Source organism: Silene latifolia, chromosome Y, assembly GCF_048544455.1.
Source record: "Silene latifolia isolate original U9 population chromosome Y, ASM4854445v1, whole genome shotgun sequence".
In the NCBI taxonomy this organism is placed as follows: domain Eukaryota; kingdom Viridiplantae; phylum Streptophyta; class Magnoliopsida; order Caryophyllales; family Caryophyllaceae; genus Silene; species Silene latifolia.
The window spans coordinates 99,106,582-99,121,203 of NC_133538.1; the positions used below are offsets into that span (position 1 = coordinate 99,106,582).

Here is a 14,622-nt window from a genome sequence, read left to right on the forward strand (position 1 = left end):
GTCATTAGTTCTTCATTAATTCAAAATATTTAATCTAATTAGTTCACTCATGTCACTAATCAATCTTTCATTCATGTAATTAATTCGTTTACATTCATCTCATCCATGTTTTATCGCCTTCATGACTCATTCACATGTAATTAATGTATTAAATCACTTTCATCCGAGTTGAATATCATAATTAATCATTAAATTCACCCACGAACATTAACAATTTGCGATTCAAACTTCACGGCCCAGAACTCGGCCTTGAACAGACGCGAAGAATCGCTGCGCCTCTTCCTCTTCCACGGGCGCGGCTCTCACTGCTGCCTTCTGGTTGACTTACGTCTCGAACTTCTTACGCCTTGACCTAGTTTAATTAGTTTACGTATTCAATTAATTGTCATTCGTATTATCGTTAATAATCTGTTCGCTTATTTATTCTTTGTTTTTCCCAAATTATCCGTTTTAAAAGTATTTTCGACATAAATCATTAATCCGTTGTAATTATTGTAATTTTCGTTATTTATCGTTGTATTTCTTTTATCGCTTTGCTTGTGTGTTTTCACATGTAATTAAATTTAAATCCTACTTCGACCCAATTGTATGCTAAATTAATTGTTCACCGACTTAGTCTAATTCTTATATGTTAGGATTAAAACTTGGATGTTGCATTGCATGCATATAATCAACAATATATCAAGTATAGACGATTTTCCCTAATCAAAAGAGCTTCCTAATACGTACCCTCACCCCTTACTCCAGATCTCTGTGAACATCCGTATTCATTGGCATCCACGAGAGTCATTCTAGACATAGAATGCTAAGGGTAACGAGTTCTTGATGTTCATGTCACTACTTTGTTTCTTGACATGGCACGAGGTATTCGAACGGTTTCCAATTTTCCACAATAAATTGGTGGCGACTCCACAAATGCAAACGCTTGTTCTCCCAAGCGCCCCCATGGGCCCGCGTCCATAGTAATCACTTAAACTATATTTACTTTTAAAGTACGTTTCTTTGTTGGCTTATGATTATTATTGCCTCGGGTAACCGAGATGGTGACGTTCATATACCTGAGTGGTCCTGGTAAGGCACTTAGAGTATGGGGGTGTCACAGGTCCCCCACTAGTGGCGAGGAATATTTGTTGCGATGGGTATTCTGCCAGGACTACACACCTTAGTGTGTAGTCAGGTGTGTGGAGTTGTAATGGAGATTGGGTAATTTATGTGTTGTATCTGTTGTATTGTTTTTGTGTAACCAGTAACTGACTCCGTTTAAATGTTTTGAAAACTGTGGTGATCTATTCGGCGATGGTGAGCAGTTATTTAGCAGGTATGAGATGGATGCGCATGCGATAGCTGAGTTGAGTCGCCACAAGATGTCTAGAAGTCTTCCGCTGTGTCTTTAACAATTGTTTGCTTTAGTTGGTTTAGCTTTTTAGAACAGTTGTATTTTCATTTGACAGTTTTGGTTTGGACATGTATCGCTTTAAATTTATTTATTAAAGTACATTTCTTTATTGTCTATTTGATATACATTGCCTCGGGTGAGCGAGATGGTAGCATTCATATGCATTAGGTGGTCCTGGTAAGGCACTTGGTGTATGGGGGTGTTACAAAGTGGTATTAGAGCGACGATTTTGGAACCTGTAACTAATGAACCCAATGAATCTAGGGGGTCAAAATAAAATGAACCCGGGTAGGAGTTGTTAGGAGCTAATGCAAAGGCTTGGGAGACGTCCTAAAGTCACGAAATCGCCCTACAACTTTCAACCGGTCATTATAGGGTGTCATGGGATCGCTATGTGTTTACGAATGTTCTATTGCATATGTTGGATGAATATGTATATATATGAATTTGTTGTATGAATGGTATGTGGTTGAATGGAGGGTGTGGTGGAAAGGATGAAAGTAATCATCTATGGTAATATGATTAGTGGTTAAGCTACTTGTTTACTGTTATTTCATATGCATATGTTTAATAAAGTGTATGATGGATGATTTGGTGAAAAAGGTGAAGTAATGTTGCATAAGAATATGATTTCATGATTTAAGCATGTTTATATGATGGAAGTGAATTTTTATAATGTTGTTAGTAACATGTGAATATAATGTTTGCGTTTGATGTATACATACATATATATTTTGTTGCGAAAAGTTATAGAATAAAAGCGTCCGGACAGAACGTGATTGGTAAGTTGAATAATATATGTGCATGATGGATGTTATTGCTTGGCTATTGAAGATAGTAACATGTGGTTAGGGATACTGGTTTTATGAGCATTGAGTTGTTTTTGTTTACTTTATTGTTATTTAAGTTGTTTAGAAGTAAAAATAGAATAGTTATGTTGTCCGATTACAACTAAGATGTCTTTAAACTGTTATAAATTGAGATTCATATATGATTTTGATGTGATTCCACTTGGAGGTGATAGCTTGTTCTTTTACGATTCTAACAATAGGTCACACGCCCAAAATGGCCAAGAAACGAGTTAAATATGAACTTTTTACGAAAATTGGATAGTGCTGAGAAATGCGTAGGGTACTTGATCGAGTAGCCCTTACTCGATCGAATACATCTCTTGTTACTCGATGGAGTACCCCTTACTCGATCGAGTAGCCCTGGTAATTTGTTGTACGTGCTTCTGACCTTCACCTACTCGATCGAGTAGGATGTACTCGATCTAGTGACCCTTATTTTGGGTCATATGCTTCTCTTTTTACCTCGTCGCATATCATGTTTAATTCAAAGGTGTTCTTTTGCTTCTTTATGCATTGTTTTATGTATGTGTTGGTTCTGATGCGTAGGTTACCAGATCTTATGATGTAATAAGTAACACCTTATGACAGATGTGAGTTCGATGGGGAGGACATGAGTTATATGTGGTTGTGATGGATAGTGGAAAAAGGAAAGGAAGATTGATGGGCTTATCGAGGCAGGGAGCATGTTTTGTGAGATGTGGTGAGTGATATAGCCGCGTGTTGAGTAATGTAAAAGTATGTGAATATAAGTAAGGGGTGATGTAAGTTTATGGAACGTGAGAATGAAAAGATTGAAATGAGGGATGCGAATGGTGGTAACTTGAGATGTTTAAGGATTATGAAGGGAGATAGTTATAACCGGGTTGTTTAACAATATATGTAATGGAAAGGTCTTTGTAGATAGATGGAAAAGAATGATGTATAAAGAGCTTAAATTGAGTTATGCAGCGATGTGGATTTGTAGATAGAGATTTAGTTTGGGAATTTGGCTTATCAAGAGGTGAGCCTAGTGTGTAATTTTCGTGCGCAATTAACGGTATGAAATGAGTTTTGATTCTAGAGGCAAACAGTAAACGTTGATTTTGTGGATTGATTAGCGGCAAGTGTGAGTGAGTAGAATGATGGGAGAGGACCCATGGTAAGAAAGAGTGAGAAGGTACCGATATGAAGTAATGGAATTTTAGTTTTGGAGCAACAAAAAGGTAACCGGATTACCAGAGAGTTAGGTACAAGGAGTAAGGATATGAACTAATAATTGGTATTGTTGAGTGTAAAAGGGAGAGAAGGACGAAAGTAAGCTGAGAAAACGTCGACCAGAGTTAAGGAACATGAAAGTAAGGAATCATGGAAATGTGTGATAGCAACATGAGAGGATGTGAGTTAATGGTTATATAGGAGTTTCAGGACAACATGTTAGCCATGGTTTTCGAGGAATTAAGGGGAGTAAAAGTTGGTAGAGTATTTGCACGATATGAGATTTTGGTGGTGAGTTAGGTGGCGATACAATTAAAGATAGAATTGGGATGAATGTTCAGGTAAATTTTTTTGATGGGTTTGCTGTTCATCATTTGGGATGCTAATCGAAGATGGGATAGAAACCGTGATATTTAGAGATGGGTGTAAAAGGTTTGATATACGAACGGTGGTAGTGTTGAGGTGTTGTGACTTGTGGTTAAGGTTCATGATAAGCAGGAAAGATAACCATTCTAAAGAGGTTGATTTTGTAGAGACGAGATTGTATGTACGGTTGTAAGGAAGTATAAGATGTGGTTATAGGAGGCGGTTGCTAGTATTTGAGTATTAGCGGTATGGTTGCATTGTCAGGAGTTGATGGTTATGCGAATGGGAGAATGTCTTATGAGGAGCATACAAGTTAAGCTCGGGCGAGAGGTAACCTTTATCAATTGGTAACTTACGTGATCAGGATTTACTAGTTGGATGTGATTACGGGTCTATAATGTGTATACATGTTTGTGTAAGGTTCTGACCTCACGAGAAGTGGTATGGTGTGATATTTATAAAGTTGTTATCTGAGTGTTCTGTAATATATGTTGGGTACTGTAACCTAGTGGGATGATATTCAAAAAGTAATCATTTGAGTGATCCGGCATGGCTAGTTATACTTGTATGTGTATTCATTATATATGTTATTCCGTAAAAATAAGGTATGGATGATATTCATGAGGTTCTTATATGTTTATTCTATATAATATGTTGCGTTGTGATCTAGTAAAGCGGTTTTGAGTAAGTTTTCTTGTCCGGGAAGTTATACTGAGTCAGTGTTTATGGGAATTGTGTAATTTGCGATGACTATCGATGTGGCTTTTGTGCCTCGGGTGGTGATCCAGACACGGTACTTCGTGTTGTGATGTGGGTATTTTCGCACTGCGGTGCGACTGTTGGTAGCGGTGTTGCGATGCCATCATCGGTTATGGTGGAGTAGGAGGGATGATTACGATACGAGTTTTCGAAAGTACATACCAGTTATACATCGATTGTTGTTTTGTTTACTACTGTTTCATGCGAGTTTCGGTTCGGATAGATAGACGGTTGTTTTGTTTATTGATGTTTCTTACAAGTTTCAACTTGGGAGTGAGGGTAGAGTATGATATGGAAGAAAGTGAAATATATTTCCGTTGTTGTTATGGTATAGTGATATCCTGTTGATGGGACACAGTTGCGAGAGGTTGTTGGAGTACTTGTGATCTTCTGTTAGAGGAGGCATTGGTTGACATAGTAATGGCAAGTGATTTGTGTAACATGTGTTGTACTGATCTGGAAGCCGCAGGTGGTTCATAATCTTTTATTGGGACAGTGAGTATAGGGTGTTGGAAATTGGTATCATGTTAAGTTGTGGATAAGTGTTGGGAATAAAAGGGAGAGCTTGAGGATCTAGTAAGAGTGTGTGTAACAATTGTGGATCGTGAATTATGATTATGGAGATAAGCGCATGTATAGAGGGGTATGTCGTTTTGCAGTAATGTTGAAGAGTTGGTGTGGTGATTTTGCTGAGGATTTTATGGTATAGATTAGATGGAGTACACAATGAATTGAGGAATAAGGACTGTTGGAGGAAGAGAGACCTGGATATAGGAATGGTTGTAGGTGTTGAGGTTATAGGCGGTTATCGTTGACATGCGGTGGTGATGAGGATTTTGGGAAGTATGGCGAAGGATCTAGTATTAGTGAGTTACGAGGACGTAACATTTATCTTAAGAGGAGTAGGATGCGACAAATAGAGTTTGATGGTTGTACATGTTAGTAGATTTGGAAGTTTGAGTCTTGGTGGAGAATAAAGAATGGATTTTTATTGTGGTTGATATTGTTAAAAGGCCATGGCCGTGCTTGTAGTAGCGCGATGTTTAGGAATGGGAGAATACTTCGATAGTGTTGACAGTTGGATGATGATGTTTATGAGTTCGATAGTGTTGATAGTTGGATGATGATGTTTATGAGTGTGAGTAAACTTCGAGGACGAATTTCTTTTTAAGTGTGGTAGAATGTAACATTCCGTTTGATGTTTATGAGTGTCTTGATATTGGATTTTTCTAGTGTATAATATGTTAGTGAGACGAAGTTAGCGGTGTTGGTGGATGGTATTTGGAAGTGTATGGAGTTAGTGTCGATAGACTATAATATGGTGGATAAAATATCGTGAGCCATGTTGTGGAGTTGGCATAGTTGGTGGAGTTGGTGTTAAGAGTTCATATTTTATAGGTTGGGTTGAACTTCGGGGACGAAGTTCTTTTTAAGGATGGAAGACAGTAATACTACGGTTTTCTATATCTTTGGGTACTGTATCAAGTGGGGCTTACTCTATCGAGTAAGTATGTTTGTTTTACGAAACAGTGTTCTGCTGAAGGTCACTCGATCGAGTAAGTTGGGGACTCGATCGAGTAAGGGTCACTCGATCGCGTAAGTTACTTACTCGATTGAGTAAGTTACTTCTGCGGGCTGTTTTAGCCGGGTTTTGTTAGTAACGCGTGATTGGTATTTAAAGCTTTTCGTCACTTTCTTAATCACTTTCACCTTTTCTAAAACCTTTCAAAGAGAAAACAAGTTACGTTGCTTTCACTCGTCGCGTTGCTATCAAATCCCAAAGGCTAAGGTTGTCAGATCGTCATGTTCTTTACGCTGTTGAGTTCGTCGTGTGGAGGATAAGATCCTTGTATAGTTTTTATATTGTTTTGTTGATTTTGTTTAAAACCCTAATTGGGTAGATTGGGGGTTTTGGGGGGGGGGGGGGGTATAATGTTGCATTAGATGGTAATTGTATAACTATATGTTTATAGGAGGAGGTTTCGTTGATGAGCGATATTGATTAGCTGCTTGTGACGGCCACGTGATTGCTTATTCTAGGTAGGGTTTCCCTACTCGTTTATTGGTTACATAAGTGTTGATGGTGATTGTGTTTATTGTTGGTCTATAACATCTTGATTGTTGTGTTGGAGTTGTTGTGGCATAAGTGTTGTTGTTTGTCTGTGGTTCTCGAGGTGCACCCTCGGCTGAGTGGAGTCACTTGCGGAAGTGGCTTCATGCCCTTGATTCGCCCTCTATGGAACCCGCCACAGGAGGGGATGTGCATATTAAGGAACATGGGTTATCGCTCGGATGAGATGAGCGGGGCTTAGGTGGGAACGGCTGCGGTCCCCCACTGGCGGCGAGGAATATCTGTTGGGATGGGTATTCTGGCAGGACTACACACTTTAGTGTGTAGTCAGGTCTGTGGAGTTGTGATGGAGATTGGGTAATTTGTGTATTGTATCTGTTGTATTGTTTTTGTGTAACCAGTAACTGACCCCGTTTAAATGTTTTGAAAACTGTGGTGATCCATTCGGGGATGCTGAGCAGTTATTGAGCAGGTATGAGATGGATGCGCGTGGGACAGCTGGCTTGAGTCGTCACGAGATGTCTAGAATTCGTCCGCTGTGTCTTTAACAGTTGTTTGCTTTAGTTGGTTTAGCTTTTTTGAACAGTTGTATTTTCATTTGACGGTTTTGGTTTGGACATGTATCGCTTTAAATTTATTTATTAAAGTACGTTTCCTTATTGTCTATTTGATATATATTGCCTCGGGTGACCGAGATGGTAGCATTCACATGCATTAGGTGGTCCTGTTAAGGCACTTGGTATATGGGGGTGTTACAAAAACGACAAAAAGAAAATCAATAATCAAACATTAGTTAGTTCAATGGCAAGAAAATTTAATAACACTAGCTATTTTGCCACACAAGCGTAATACGAGTACTTGGTACGAAAGTTATGGGAGTGGTTCAACATGCATAATCATTATTACTTTTCTTTGTAAATTTTACTTAACATACCAGCAAATGAGCAATAATAGTCTAAAAGTCGAGAAAGAAAAAAAAATTAATATATAATATTACAAATAGAGTTGGAGGCTTACCCTGTTAATAATTCCCCAGCGGAGTCGCCACTGTGAGATCTCTGAAAAAAATCTCAATTTTTAAAATAAATAAATAGTTGGAGTCGCCAGTAGGTTTTATACAAAAGCATACAAAAATAATTTAAACGGAAAAGGCCCCTTCTGATCCCTAGTTTGGGGACTGATCCGTCACTTCGGTCTGAACCAAATATTGCGGATTCGGGGGTAAAGGTACGGTCAAGGAAGGTGTTAGGCACCCGGACCGCCCATCAAACTGACGGCCTCTACTATTTATTTGTAATATTATATATTTGACGTAATTAAGACAAAGAAAAGAAAGTTGAAAACAAAATTTATACAATTATTTACAAGGACAAGTTACGAGGTTAGTTTATATACAATTATACAGATAATACGATAAGTAAAGAAAATAATAAATAAAAGATGAATAAAAAGAGTAAACAAAACTTATTCGATATTGGTACTGTTAGGCCCAGTTTAGCCTGGTCTGACTCTAACCTGGCCTGACCTTACTAGGCTAATTGAGGCAACCAGAGACCGGACAAGTCTAACTACTATTTGGCAGATAAAGAGTATTACAGGATAAGCAGGCTACTAAATCCTGGAAGAAAAGCCTGAAGGTAAGTGCAAATTAGCCTGGTAAAGCCTCCAAACAGGCTGGATTAAGAAGATAAAAAAGAAATGCAGTTGTATGAACTAATAATCACGTCCTATTCACAAAGAAGACCAGGTCTAACTACAAGACCTTATCACTCCCATGAATCAAGACGCATAAGGAGGAAGAGCTGAAGATTGGTTAAAGAAAAGAACGAGTCAACCGGATTAATAGGAAGTGTGCCCTATTAATCTGGTAACAACTCCGACAATGGAGGGGAACGTTAAGATTAATGCAACGTTAACATTTGTACAACTATAAATAGCATTTGTAAACAGATGATGGGGGATCAATTACTCCTTAGTTATTTCACAATTTACCTCTGATTATTTCTCGAATACTCGATTATATTCACAAAATTGTACTCAGCTTATTCAGATAATACAAAGCGATATTCTTTATACTTAGTCTTTCCTTATTATTTATTTATAATATTTTTCCAAGCTTATAGAACTAGATACCCAAATTACTCTTTAATCAAGCCGGATCCATTCAGGGAAAATCCTGCTAAAACAATTGGTGCCCACCGTGGGGCATCTAGTTCTTTAATCAAAAAATTCCTTTTACCATTCTCCATTTAATATTCACATACAAAAATGGTGGAACTCACCTCAGAACAAAAATTAGCGGCTGCCCTGGCCAAAATCAAAGAATTGGAGATAATTCAAGAGAAGGCGTGCAGAAGTTGAAATCGTGAAGCTTAAGGAATCTGAGTCTAACCTGAAAAAGAAATTGGAAAATCAAGCTTCAGGCTCCAAGACCAGATTCGAGCCAGGAACCCCATTCTCATCCATTATCAAAAACATTGACTTTTCCAATTTTGGAACTCCGGAGAAGGATACCTTATCCGATACCCGGACCATTCCCAATGATGAAACAAACAAAATCAAGCAAAGAATAATGATGGCTATGCTTCATGAAATTCAAAAACTCCACAACAAAATAGAAAATATACTGGAGTGCCGGACCACGTGGTGAAGTAGAAATTGACAAAGATTCACCCTTTGCAGATGAAATTGCAAAGATTGATCTCCCCAAGAAATTTACCGTCCCATCCATGAGAACTTATGATGGGACCTCTGATCCACAAAATCACGTTGCCATATTCAAACAAAAGATGCTGGCCCCCTCAATATCCAGTGAACTCAGGCAGGTCTGTATGTGTAAAGGCTTTGGTACAACCCTGACCGGGGCAGCATTGCAGTGGTTCATCAATCTCCCAAATGGAAGTATCAAGAATTTTGCAGAATTGATCAATGCCTTCAATCAACAATTCGCAAGAAGCAGAGAAATGGCCAAGAGACCCGGTAACCTGTGCAGAGTAAAGCAACTCCCTGAAGAATCTCTCAAAGAATTCCTGGCAAGATTTTTCAAAGAGAAGGTGGCCATTCCCAGGTGTGACGAAGAAACAAAGAAGAGAAGCCTTCGAGGTAAGGAGTCCCTTGTGATGACATCTATGCGGACTTAACCAAAAAGCACGCCTAACCTTTGTCACAATGTTCAATCCATCGCCTTAGAACATGTCAGATTGGAGGAAGATCTCAACTTCAGAACAAACTCGTCCGGAGGAAAGCAAGGCTATGGACACACTAACAGAAAAAGCTCCTACCAGAAAGGAAGCAACCCCAGATCAGCACCCTGTTCCAGGCCTGAACGATCTGAAGTCAACATGGCACAAGAACACAAAGGTAACCTTTCTAGCCTACCAACTATTCCTGAATATAACTTCTCTATAAATACTGCAGGATTAATTAAACGCCTGGAAAGCTTGGGAGATACGGTCAGATGGCCTAAAAAATCCGACAACCCCAGGAAAGATCCAACGAGATGGTGTGACTTTCATCAGGACATCGGGCACACCACAGAAGAATGTATCCAACTCAGGAAACAAGTGGCATACCTCCTAAACAAAGGCTATCCAAGGACTTAATCCAAAGAGACCAAAGAAAAAGTTGAAGGACAAAACAAGAGAGATTCAGGGAACGGCAGAGATCCTCCTCCTCCTCCCCCTATCTATGAAGTCAAGTTCATAAATGGAGGATCGAAAATCGTGGTCCGACCACTCGGCTGCCAAAAGAATATCCAGGGAGTCTAGACTTCAGCCCCCTCTTAGATCCAAGTCATTGCCTGCTATTACTTTTGATGACTCAGACTTGCAGGGAATATCAGATCTACACCATGACAGCCTGGTAATTACCATGCAAATTGGCACAGCTAAGGTATCAGGAATCCTGATAGACGGAGGCAGTTCAATCAATTTGGTGATGCTTGACGTCCTCAAAGCTATGAAGATAGATGAAGGAAATATCATCAAGAAATCCAGCGTCCTGGTTGGCTTCAGCGGAGAAACAAAGAACACCCTGGGAGAAATTAGCCTGCCAACCTATGTGGAAGGCGTGGCTTCATACGAAAGATTCGGGGTAATGGATTGCCTATGCTCATATAACGTAATCCTGGGCAGACCATGGATCCACAACGTCAAAGCAATCCCATCAACATACCATCAGTGTGTGAAAATACCAACCGAATGGGGGATAACCACCATCAGGGGAGAACAAAGGACGGCTCAGGAATGCTACACCCAGGCTTTGAAACCCTCAAAGTCAGGTAAGTCCCTTGCATAGCAATTAAAGTCACCTGTCAGGGAAGAATATATTGCACAATCACAGATGGAAATAGGAGAGGTCATTTTGTACCCACAATTCCCTGATACGAAGGTACTTGTAGGGTCAGATGCACCAGATGATACGTGTATATTCTATACACTTTATTTGCAGTTTTGGCACGTATTTCCATGCATAATTGTTGGCTTAAGGCCACTATTTCTCCCGAAACAGTTTACTTTGCATTTTCTATGATTTATTGTAGGAATGAATGGAAGTGAGCTAATTCGAGCCTAAACCGTCCTCCGGAGGCAACTTCAGGGAAGCTTTGAAGAAGGGAGTTCAGATTCATCCACCTTGGGACGCGTGCATTGGAGTGAAGAGCTGATTTGAAGAGAGAAAGAAGCCCTTGCACAGCTCAATCCAGTCGATCGACCATGCTTCACAGTCGGTCGACCAATGAAGTACATCGACGCCATCGGATCGCTATCACCCGGTCGATCGACCATCCGACAGTCGATCGACCGATCTACATGAAATGATATTGATTTTTCGTTTAAGACTTTTAAAAGCCCAATTTGTAATTAACTTTTGGCATCTTTAATCGGTAGAAACGCAAAGCAATTATTAGGTGATGCTTTTCATTATTGAAGAACTCAGTTTTTAGATCTAGTTTTGGAGACGGAAAACCTCGAATTCGATTACGTTGTTCATCTTTTCAATTAGTAAGTTTTATGCAAATTTCCTCTTCTTTTAATTCTTGTTATTTCAATTCTTGTTTTACCAATTTAATTCCAGCAATTCATCTCTTGTCTTTTGTCTTTTATTTAAATTCAATCATGTCAATCTTGTTCTTTGTTATCAATTTAGCAATTGTTTTAGTTTTAGTCATGCGTAGCTAATTGTTTTGATGGGGAACGAGGTGAGCCATGGCATAAATTAGGATTGTTTATTAGCATGAATTCTTCCGTATCGATCTTGTTGTCTTTTGATAAGCCTTTTTACTATATTGAAAGATTAGTAATTAGAATTATCATTAGATTGGAATTTCTTTTGAGCGAAAGCTTTGAGAAATTTCGGGGAATTAGAAGACCGCAAGGTTAATTTGAGCATAGATCGAAAGGCTTGCTTATACCCCCTGAGACCGTATTATAGGATTTCTGCCACCTTATTGCCCTGACCATTGCCATGGTGAATCGAATTTCCCGATCTTCCTTTTATCTTGAAATTATTATTTAAGCAATTAGTCATTAGAATCAACCAGTTTCAAAACCCCCCTTTTAATTGTTACTTCTATAGACTGAAAAATAGCAAACAAAATCAACCTTGTCTGTCTGTGATTCGACCCTTACTATCATTAGCTATAGTTTTAGTTTGGAATTATAAATTTAATTTTGATACAAAACGACGGTATCAAATTTTGGCGCCGTTGCCAGGGAGACGGTGTAATACTGTTTGCTTTATTTTTAGTTTATTTTTCTTGTCTCAAGGAACTTCGGTTCCTTGAGGCCGTTGCTTACCTTTGCTTCTAGTTTTTCTTTTGCACAGTTAGAAGATAGGTTTTTGAGAGGAAGGCTTGAGTACTCTCAGTTCTGCGAATATGGCTACAATATATGATAATCTCCAGCCAAAGGAACACCATCTTCCAAAGGGGCACCAGTTACCTACCCCTACTACGGGTAACTTCGAATTTCATTCCTCTTATATTGATTTAGTGGAGCGAAATCAGTTTGCTGGTCTATGAGATGAGGACCCCTTGAAGCATATGGAAATTTTCACAGACTACTGCTGTTCCATACCTATACCAGCTGGGGTGACTCAGGATGAAGTAAAGGGGTTGATGTTCTTATACTCCTTGAAGGATTCGGCGCGAGATTGGTACCGCTACCTTGATAGGGTAGCAGCTGGAGTCACGGATTGGACATCTCTAGCATTAGCCTTCTACAAGAAGTACTTCCCACTTTCAAAGACTGACGCATTGAGAAACTAAATCACAAGTTTCCAACAAGGAGTTGATGAGGATTTTTGTGAAGCATGGGGACGTTTCAAAAGTTTGGTCCCAGCTGTCCCTCATCATGGCTTCCAGCAGTGGTATCTTTGCAACTTATTCTACAATGCTTTATATGATGATTACAAGGTCATCCTGGACGCAGCTGCGAATGGTAGGTTTCAAAACAATACCGGTCAGAATAGAGGTTGGAACACTATTGAGGAAATGGCGGTCCATAGAGCTGAGTTTGGGAGTTCACGTGGGAATTCACGGAAGCAAAGTGATGAAATGAGTACCGTCGTGACACTCATTACTTCTATTACTGCCCGTCTTGAGAGGCTCGAGGCCTCTGAAGCTTCCAAGGAAAGAGTTGAAATTCCTATCCATAATTCAGATGAGACCGCGAAGTTGAGAGAAATGGTCCAAACTCTTTTGATTCAAGTGGCGAATATGGAAGCAGCCGTGATTGAGTCCTCAAAGAATTTTGTGAAGCAGTTGGAGAATATAGAGGCTAAGCAAGTCGAAAATTCTTCAAACAAATGTGAAGGGCCAATTGAAACGATTAACGCCATTAATCTCAGAAGTGGCCTCTCTTATGAGGGTCCCGACAAGCCAAGAGGAGACTCGGAAAATGATGAAGAGGCTAGTTTAATTTCTGGTACAAAAACGAGCTCAACTGCCAGTACTTCTGGTCGATCGACCAACATTGTCAGTCAATCGACTGAGTCACCTGACGAGATTAATTCTGAACAGGAACTGTTCACGCCCAGCCAAGTTGGTCGATCGACCATGATGACCGGTCGATCGACTAGGTCTTCAGTGCAAGACGCAATTCCGTCAACTAATTTGCATGATTCTACACATATCGATGATTTGACGGAGGTTTTAAGCCTACGGAAGCCGAAGGTTACTGATCCTACGGCCAGTGTTGCAATCCCGTATCCGGAGCGTTTGAAGACTACTAAGCTGGAGCGTAAGTTTGGTAAGTTTCTGGAGATGGTCCAGAATCTCGAGGTAACGGTTCCGTTCACTGATTTAATTACCCAGGTACCCTCTTACACTAAATTTATGAAAGATATTTTAAATCGTAAGAGAAATTTTCGTGATGATGGTAATGTTGCTTTTGTGGAAGAATGTAATGCTCTTTCGCAAATTAATGTACCACCTAAATTAAAGGACCCGGGTAGTTTTTCAATTCCTTGCACTATAGGTAACCACGAAATTGGAAAGGCCCTTTGTGACTTAGGGGCCAGTGTCAGTGTCATGCCGTATTCTATTTGCGAAAGGTTAAATATTGGTAGACTTAAGGTGACCGATATTACCGTTCAAATGGCAAATAGATCGACTCAGAGACCTATAGGAGTTCTAGAGGATGTACCCGTTCGAGTGGGTAAGTTTTTTATCCCTGTCGATTTCGTTGTTTTGGACATTGCTGAGGACAGTCAGATACCTATTATTTTAGGTAGACTATTTTTTCATACAGCTGGGGTTGTAATAGATGTCAAACGTGGAACCATAACCTTAGAGGTAGGGGATGACACCATTGAGTTCAGTCTTGCTCACAAGGCGACTGAACCTGCTGATGAGGATACGTGTTATTCCATTGATATTGTTGACAGGGCTGTTACTTGTAATTGGAGGGAATCCTTAGCCAAGGATCCCTTAGCTGATCTAACCCATTTAGATGAGTGTACAGGTAATACAGTGGAGAATGCTGAGG

General features: G+C 39.6%; 1 non-coding gene across 1 annotated transcript; it reads right to left on the reverse strand.

Moving 5' to 3' along the window:
• Window positions 1-12,887: 12,887 nt before the first annotated feature.
• Window positions 12,888-12,994, reverse strand: LOC141635053 (small nucleolar RNA R71). The gene has a single exon (XR_012539760.1). It is a non-coding gene; the product is annotated as a small nucleolar RNA R71 (small nucleolar RNA).
• Window positions 12,995-14,622: the final 1,628 nt, after the last annotated feature.